At 37.9% G+C, this 8624-nt stretch overlaps 1 long non-coding RNA gene across 1 annotated transcript; it reads left to right on the top strand.

Annotated features, from left to right (window-relative positions):
* Positions 1 to 675: 675 nt before the first annotated feature.
* LOC135743626 (uncharacterized) lies at positions 676 to 8294 on the top strand. The gene is made up of 3 exons (XR_010530558.1): positions 676 to 760; positions 7115 to 7252; positions 8202 to 8294. It is a non-coding gene; the product is annotated as an uncharacterized lncRNA (long non-coding RNA).
* The last annotated feature ends 330 nt before the right edge of the window (positions 8295 to 8624 follow it).

The raw sequence follows: 8624 nt of genomic DNA, 5'->3' as shown, positions 1-8624 counted from the left end.
TAAAGTGTATTGTTACTCTGAAGGAACTAGTGTAGATCAGTGGAAATTATTATTGATGGATGGATTCTTTTTATGGAATCTACATTGAATACACACACACACACACATTCTGGTTTCCATGTTTTGTGGGGACATTCCATAGACGTAACGCATTTTATACCATAAAAACTGTATATTCTATTCCTCTACCCCATTACCTAACCCCAACTATCACAGAAAACTTTCTGCTTCTTCACATTTTTAAGTCATTTTGTTTGATTTATAAGCTTGTTTCCTCATGGGGACATCCAAATGTACCCACAAGGTCACAAAAATACTGGTATTCCTATATTGGTCCCCACAACGTGATAATTATCAGGTACACACACACACACACCAGTATATATTATTTTAGTTATACTGGTTACAAGTCTCCTCACATCCTGATGGCAATCACTATGTTATCCAAAAGTATTTTTATATGCCATCTGTGAAAGGCGTAGGACCTAAAAAATTTTCAACAAATCAATGAACTCAAAACAATTTTTGCCCCTCATCTGTGAACGTGTTTTGCATATGTCACAGCGCAACCTGTTCACGCAGACACCATTCGTCATCAGCACGTTCACGAAAGAGAAACAACAACAACAAAAAACATCTGGATCAGCAAAGAGCAAAAACCTGAATGAACATCGGTAACTTTACTGCTTTACCACAAGATGCAAACAGCTGCAGGAGGCAAAGGGTCTGAAAGGGTCGTTGCAATGTTTATTTTTGTAAGGTAGGTACGCGATATGATTGTATTTAGAGGATTCAGATATTCTACTTTGATGAAACATTGTTTTGCTTATAAAGTTTGTGTTCCTTTGAATATACTACTATGTCAACAGTACTGACAACATGCTTTAACTAATTCTGATTTAAAACTGAATTAATTTTAGTAATGTTATTTATTTTGTACTACAAATGTTCCTTACTGGTGAATGAGACATGAGATGTGGACCGTGGATGTCTGGTCTGTGCGTGTTCATGTGTTTTGGAAGAGGCATAAATGGTATGATCATCATGTGTTGGTACACTAAAGTGACATAATTTCTGTGTTTTGCATTGAACTTGTTTACATCTGAAGTGACACACAAGGTCATTAGTTTGCATGAAGTAAATCCTAAGATTTCTCTTTTTAAGAATTTTGCATCTGTGGAATATTATCCAAAAAAAAAAAAAAAACCAGGGATCAACATGATTAATGATGTAATGGCACAAAGTCAATGTGTGCACTATTTAAAAAAGTCACACTTTTTAAAGAAAATAATGGGTTAAAAAAGTCAAGTCTCTGTGCTTCTGAATTCATGGCTCTCATAGATATACATTAAATTGTATGCGTTTGAACAGATATACTTTATGGGGTTGTTTCCTGGACATAGATTAGCTTAAACCAGGACTACGTTTTAGTTTAATTTGGAAATATAACTAGTTTTAACAAACATGCCTTACTAAAAACATTACTTGTGTGCATTTTGAGAAAAAACAAAGGGCACTGATATTTTTTAAAGACATGTATGTGCAAGTTTTTTTCAGTTTGGACAGCTCTTAAATTTTTTTTAGTCTTGAACTAGTCTAATCCATGTCCGAGAAACCGCCCCTATGTGTCCCGGACAGGGTTAAGATGAATCCAGGACCAGGCCTTAGTTATACAAATTGTTTTTACAAACATACTGTACCTTACAACAAACATTACTGGTGTACATATTGAGACAAAACAATGGCACTGATATACAGTATGTTTGGATATGTCAATGCAAGATGTTTTTGAATTAAGGCAGCTCAAACATGCATTTAAGTCTGGGACTAGGAGAAGCCCTGTCCTGGAAAAGCATGGAAACACAGCACTTAGGGCACGCTCACCAAGCCTGGTTCGTCTGACTAGTGTGATAGCTCTGTACGTGCCCGGGGTGGGGTTTTGTTAATCCCAGAACACGCAGTGTGATTGTAACCAGAGCAGGGCCGTGCACAGACATTTTGAGGGGCAGTGGCCAAAACCAAAAAGGGGGCACTGGGGGAGGGCACAATTTATATGGTTTTAACAATATGATGTGTTATAGATTAGTATCAGAAAAAGAGAAGTGATTATAATGGAAAATATACTTAATAACAAGAATTAAAGTGTGACAAAACTGCTTAATATTCTATATGATTTACGTGCTGAAGCTTTGAATCCATGTTTACAATTTTGAAGAGCTTTTGCAGCCTTCCTTTGCAGTCTTCTTGTTTTTGTGAAAACAGTTTTTTTTTTTTTGTCTACAAAGCGTGCCAACAACAGCAAATTTGGTGTTATTTATATTAGACAATCACTGTAATTCTAAGAATGTTTACTTGCTAAGTTGTTAGCACTTTTAAAAGACCAAGAGCAAATCATTACCCACAGAAATACAAAAACATACGAAAGCCAAGAGAGGTCATCCACATTTTAATTTTTGCTGCTTGTTTTCTCGTGATCTCGAGAAAACAAAAGTTGTTTTCATGTTATCCTGACATGATAATCCAAATGCCATAATGTAATTTCCTGTCCATAATATTCGTTTATTTTGAAGTGGACTGCTGATGCATATATGAGTTGGGTTACCACGCGTAGCTCATTGTCGATAGACTTAATAAATAAATGAAGTTTGATGTTCGTGAATTAAGGGACCATCTCTAAAGGAACAATGTACACGTTTCTATCTTCAATAGTATTTAACAGTTTATTTGAATAAACATAAAAAATCTAAAAAAGTGTGCATAGTTGACAACCACATGAACACTTTACAGTTGGTTTTGTGACTGTTTGTTGACTTTAAGTAATTCCATTTTAATGCTGTAGAAACGTATATGGAGTTACTTTATAGACGGTCCCTAAATTCACCGCGCTATCAAATGGTGAATTATTGGCAAATCTGTTACATCTTGAGCGAATCCCTGATCCAAGTAAAATCTCATTTGTTCATTCATGCTAATTTAGCTAAATATGCTTTTGCTGTCTAGAAATTATGTTCTTTTGTAAGCTTTAATCACATCACAAGAATACAACTATCTCGAGATGAGGAGAAAATTAAGTCGTGATCACGAGAAAACAAGCAAGCAAAAATAAATATAGTACACGACCTCTCTCTGCTTCAAACTACCAAATTACTAATTGAGCAGCTTAACAACTGAGGTAATGTAATGAATCTACCTGTTAATACAACAAACTGTCGTCTCCGCCCTTCAAAGAGTGGACACAGATTGTGAGAGATGCTGCGTAGCGGGCGGGAAATCACGAAGTGGATTACCAGAAAAGGTGGATCTTTAGACGAGCGGTAACAGAACACTTTGACCCGGGTTGGCGGTTGGTGAGAGGGGCACCTCAGCTGATTAGGGCAGAGGGGCAGTTGCTCTAGCCACCGGGCCACCCCCCTGTGCACGGCCCTGAACCAGAGCACGGATCATAAGGAGAAATGTCAATTGCGCGACAACTCACCTTTATCTGCCTTACGTGAATGTCTGAGGTGCACACGTTACCATGTCAACTAAGCAATATGATGCATGTTAGAGGTGGGTCATTGTCCACCAAACGACTCAGAATAAAAAACACAGACTTAACATTACGATGGGATCCATTGTTAAGAGAGTGCTTTACTTCTTGTTTTCTCCAAACAATTGCAACCTGATGAAGAAAGCGCGCCCGGGCTTGGGTCGTTCAAAGTACAGTGAGTGCGTGCTTCTGGGGGAGTAGAGAGAGAGGACAACGCGCTCGGGCACGGTTTGGTTGGGTTAGGTATGATATGAGTAGGGGTGGGCCGATCCAATACTTTGGATCGGATATCGGGTCGATCCGGACCTTTTTTGCTGGATCGGATATCGGAATAACGGGGCCGATCCAAATTCGATACTGTGCGTTACTCGTTGTTGTTACTATCATGCTATAGAAAAGTCAGACTATTATAACCATAAACACCACATAAGCACTGTTACGGCCGTTTATAGTCATATAGTACGGCCGACTTTTATTTTGAAATGTTTTTCTCCCCATTCTTGATGTCTCACTTCTATCTCATTCTTAGGTCTGTGATTGGCTATCCATAATGTCAATCATCATCATCACTTCACCGTTACAGCCAATCAATGCTCACCTGTCCTTTATAAAAACCCGGAAGTCGCGTAAGGACAACAGCTCACGCTCTGAGTTCACCCCCTCACGCTACATCTTGTTTATCTCGCTCGTTAGTGATTGTCTGAGTGAATGTTTTGATCGCAAAAGTAATGAAGTGTTTCTACCTGTGTAAAGAGTGATTCGACTGGTTCTTCCTGGGCACGGAGAGAAGGGAAAAGGTTACATTGTCACGTGACATACATTTTGCATCACCTAGTTTATTTCTGTTAGAAACACCAGGTAAGAAGCGGATGCTATTATTGTATTTATGTTTGGTAGTCAGTGTAGATTAATACTCGATTTTTATTTATGGTTTATTTTGTTAGATAAGATTTATTAAGAGTATAAGTTAGAGTGTGTTATGTTTTGATTGTTTTATTGCTTTGGCTCCGCTTTCGTTTCTCTCTCTCCAGTGTTCTATTATTTTTGTTTATTTGTCAAACGTTGTAAATGTCAAATTTTCACACCATTGTATGGTGTTTACTACTATTTCAAGAATATATATATCTTATATTTCACTAAAGACAACGAAATCATAATATCTGACTCTGACTATTTCATTCCATCACACTATTCCAACAATATTTTGAACCTGGTTATTACATCTGTTTTCAATCTTTTAATAATATTTTACTCTAATATGTTATTCCCTCTCATACCCTGTTAAAATCATACGGGACGTAACAAGCACCATAAAAAAACACACTATATTCAAAGTCTTCCTAATATATTCAACAGCTTTATGTGAAAAACAATTGCATATATGAAGATATTTAAGGTCACAAAAACTCTGGTTGGTCTGGTGCTCGCGGAGTTAATAAACTGGAGTAGCGGTGAATTAAACGCGTCATACGCACACAAGACACACACACACAATGACTGTATATATATTTATGTGTGTACACACACACACACACACACACACACACAATTCTAAATGGATCAAGAAAAATACTAGAATTGGATCGGGATCGGGATCGGTCGATACTCAGAATTTAGCAATCGAAATCGGATCGGTAATGAAAAAAGTGGATCGGCCCACCCCTAGATATGAGTGTGGCTTGCATCACTGTGTTAACTGTTTCTAATGATACCCACATGGAAAGAACCTATATGTGGATATATGTTCATATATGAAACCTATATGCAGCTTATATGCACATATATGCTGCATATATACAGCATATATGTGCATATATGAAACATATATGCAGCTAATATGCACATATATGCAGCACATATACAGCATATATGCACATATATGAAACCTATATGCAGCTAATATGCACATACATGCTGCACATATACAGCATATATGCCCATATATGATAATATATATGCTGCATATATGCAAAATTGAGGTGCATATATGTGCATATACAGGCCATAAATTATGTGAATTATTAAATAAAGTTATGATGTCTGCACATTTAAAACATTTACAAGATCTGTCTAGGACATGTATAACAAAATGGTTTAATTTAACAGCTACTGTTCAGTGTTATTTAACAGCAACAGTAGCGCAGATGGTAGAGTGAGTTGTTTAATGATCGGAAGGTTGGGTGTTCGAATTCCAGCAGTGGCGCGTGGGATTGCATTTTTTTTGTGATCAGAAGGTTGGAGGTTTGAATCCTGGCTCCTGCAGGTGCAGACTGTCATTGGTTGGACCTTTATTTATGTTTAATTTATTAGCAGCTACAGATTTTAATAATTTTACCAATATATAGGTTAACATATATGTGCATATATGTACATATATGTACATACAATATAGGAAAACGGCCAATTTTATATATGTCACATATATGTAAAACCTATATTGAAACATATATGTTTATATATGTTTTTCCATGTGGGTAATGTCTTAACATGCAAATAAATTTGTACCGGGTTCTCTTTAAGACTCTCTTCTGTCCACCCACCCACTCCCCACCTTCATCTGACTTAATGGCTGACAGTATTGCTTCTTTCTTTGTGAAGAAAACAAACACCATCAGCAGTCAGTTCTCTACGCCATCGCCTCTTGCACATGCTCAAACTCTTGATGCATGCTCGCTCCCCTCTTTCTCCTATCTGAAGTGGACATTTCCAAGGTCTTTGCTTTCAACCAACTGACTACCTTTTTGACCAGCTCTCATCCTTCACACAAAATAACCTCCTGGACAGCAACCAGTCTGGTTTCAAATACAATCACTCCACAGACAGAAGCCTGGGAGTGGTCATTGATGATCAGCTTAGCTTCACAGAACATGTTGCCAGCAATGGCCGCTTTTGTAGATTCATCCTCTACAATCCCCAACCAAACCCCTACAGATGATTTAGAATGCAGCAGCAAGAGTGGTCTTCAATGAACCAAAGAGAGCACATGTCAACTCGCATCAAATTTAAAGCTCTGCTTCTGGCATTTAAAACCACCACTGCGTCATCACCCCCTTAACTTCACTTGCTTATACAGCCTTATGTACCCTCTCAATCCCTGTGCTCTGTACCGAGCGACAACTTGTGATGCCATTTCAAAAAGGGAAAAAAATCACTATTGTGTGCCTTCTCAGGAGCTTTTCCACATCTGTGGAATGACCGGTCACGACATGATCTGCTGACTCTGTAGTGTCTTTAAGAATCGGCTAAAACCCCATCTCTTCTGCCAACACCTCACATACTAATTCAGAGCTTAATATCTTTTTCTATTTTCCATCTATGTACCATCTTTATCTGTACATTTCCTGTTTTAAAAAAAACCTTACTAACTTGGCTATGTATACTGTGTTAGACTTGATGAGGCTATTTCCAGTGCACTTATGTATTGCTGTTCTTGTGTTTCTCTAATTGCTTCTATTGTTTACCTCATTTGTAAGATGCTTTGGAAAAAATGCATCTGCTAAATGACTAAATGTAATGTAAATGTATATTTAAGGTGAATATGTGAGCCTGTTATTTGCTTCAAATTGCCTTTAATCCCCACCCTAGGTCATTCGGGAGCAACACGATGATGGCAGAATCTGCTAAATGCCACATGATTTTTTTTTCAAAATGTGCACGGAAGATGAACTGGATGAACGACAGCGCACACAATGACCGTGGAACACAATCAAACTACCATCCCTTGTAAGTACTTGGACCTGAATACAACCCATACGCTCAAACTGATTCGCTCCAGTATGTGGCAGTGACATGGATACTGTTGTAGCAAAATCACTAAAGATGCAACTAGAAACATTGGCTGTTGCAGCAAAATCCACTCAAGTGGATTAAAGAATGATGTCTTTAACAAGAATTTTAGTTGACTAAAACTTGACTAAGATATATTGAGTTGTCTTTTGACTAAAACTAGACTAAAATTGTGAGACTTTTAGTCAACTAAAACTTGACTAATAAAAAAAAGATATGTGAATGACTGAATATGACTAAAACTAGGTAAAGGGGTTGGTACCTGCAGCTAAGTTGATGCTATCTGCTGTAAATGCCCCCACTGGTGTAACTGGTGAGGGGTCTGCCCCTCCTCCTCAGATGAGATCCCCCTTGCACTTTACTGAATGGTTGTGATGTCATTAAGCGGGCATTACAGCATGTTGTACCTGCCTTTATGGATGTCGCATAGGCATTGAAACAATGACAGAAAGGGAACGTCTCTGTTATGTTTGTAACCACGGTTCCCTGAAGTAGGGAACAGGACGTCTGTCCTTCGTGCCACAACACTGCTCATTCCACTGACGCGAGCCTCATCAAGCTCCTCAGACACAAGCATCTGAATGGTGCATGGCGTCTCCTTTTATACATGTACGTGTGGGCCGAGACTAGTATGCAATTTGTGCAATTTCATTGAAATTTCATTTGCGTTCTACACACAAGTCAGACCAGATTGGCTCTTAAGAGCACACTCCAAACTGTTGTCATCGACACAACATCTCATTCACTCCATCAGGGGACTATGGTAACATATGTAACCAAGACGTTATCATTTTTGTTTTTCTCTCATTTATTTAACACATCTTTAAACAGAGTAAATGAATTTGACTTGTCCTGTTTTTAATTACTCTAATTTTGATATTTACAGTACAGAACAGCACGGTGGAATATCACTTAATTAAACAGCCAAAGACATGGAAGGAGGCTCAACAATACTGCAGAGATCGATATATAGACCTGGTCACCATTAGAAATGAAACAAACAGGAGCTGTTAACAAATCTGATGTATTTGTCAGTAGGGGTTTGGATCGGATTATTCAGGGATTCATGGAAGTGGTCGGATCAGTCCAATCTTTCTTCATCAAACCAACTGGCTGTTGAGTCTCTGAATGGAGCAAATGAAAACTGTGCTACTAGAAATTATTATTGAAACTTTGAAGATTTGCTTTGCTCTTAAACTTTTTACTTCTATTGCAATACTGTTAACTCTGAACTCAACGGTTTTGTTTAATGACGATAATTGAATATTAGTAATGTAACTGATATTGTGTTTGTGTGTGAACCCCAGTG

The sequence above is a fragment of the Paramisgurnus dabryanus genome, chromosome 2, assembly GCF_030506205.2.
Source record: "Paramisgurnus dabryanus chromosome 2, PD_genome_1.1, whole genome shotgun sequence".
Lineage (NCBI taxonomy): Eukaryota > Metazoa > Chordata > Actinopteri > Cypriniformes > Cobitidae > Paramisgurnus > Paramisgurnus dabryanus.
The sequence above is the reverse complement of the archived record's forward strand: the minus strand, read 5'-3'. Positions and strand labels throughout refer to the sequence as shown.